Raw genomic sequence first — 1157 nt, forward strand, 5'->3', positions numbered from 1 at the left:
AGAGCTGGGCCTGAGAACCCCGGTGCTAACTCGAGAAGCTGGTTTTGGCTGGGAGTAGAAAAGAGAACCCGGGAAATCCGCTAGCGATTTGGCAACCCAGGGCGCGGCGGCAGATCAGCACCGCGGACAGCGCCCAGGCCGTCAGGCCGCGATCCGCTCCGCCCTTCCACCCACCCCAGGCGTAGTAAGCGGAGACTGCGCCCACACCCGCCCAGGGAAGGGTTGGGGGTGGGGGCGAGCTGACCAGGGGTCTGTAGCTCAGTCCCGTGTCTAGAAATCGCCCCAGACTTCGCAGTAGCTGTGTGACCTTGTGTGAAGCACATCGCCTCTCTGAGCGCCCCCAGTTGATAAGCGCCCCCTCATTTCCCCTTGTGTGAGTGTCCCAAGAGCCAAGGGAAGGTCCCTTATGAACTCTAAAGTGCAGAACAAGTGCAAGGCCTCGGCGCTGATTTGTTTCCACCGCACGGGGAGGCTTCTGGAGTCCCACTCATGACTTACAGTTCTGGCTCCATCCAATACCTTCCTTCTCCTGAGCCTTCTTCTCCTCGTCTGCGAAATGGGATAACGGTGGTTTGGGTACGGATCGCCGTTTTGAAGATTAAATAAATGAATACAGTAAAGTGTTTAGAACAGTCCTGAATGCTCACCCGGCATTTATCCTCATGATGGCAAGGGACCAGGTGCCAGGTGGCTCAGCACTCCCTCCGGGTAAGTCATTCCCAACCCTGTTTGACAGACAGGAGGAAGGGGCTGAGTGGATTCAGTCGAGAGAGCTGGCCTGGCTTTTCCCTCTCCATTGCCAGCCAAGTCCTCCCTGGCCTTTCCTCCTGGACCACATTGCCAGAGAAGTCTTCTACCTTTGTCTCCAAGATCAGAAGAGGGCCTTGGGAACAGTCCTGGCACTTCTTGCCCCAAGAGAATGCTGCCTCTCTGTGGGACCCTTTCCTCTCTGTCCTCCCAAGACAATTTCTAAGGCTTAACTGGATTTGGATGCCAAAGAATAACAGCTTTAGCTGCTCCTGACAGATTCTAAACCTCAAAGAGTTGAAGGAGTGACTCTCTTAGGTGGCATGACTGGCAGTGCGTTTGTATTTTGTTCAAAGGCTTCTCAAATCCTTCCCAGCAGGAACTCCAGCTTCTAGCTGCACTGTGGGTGG

Source organism: Tupaia chinensis, unplaced genomic scaffold, assembly GCF_000334495.1.
Source record: "Tupaia chinensis unplaced genomic scaffold, TupChi_1.0 Scaffold144899_1, whole genome shotgun sequence".
Taxonomy (NCBI): domain Eukaryota; kingdom Metazoa; phylum Chordata; class Mammalia; order Scandentia; family Tupaiidae; genus Tupaia; species Tupaia belangeri.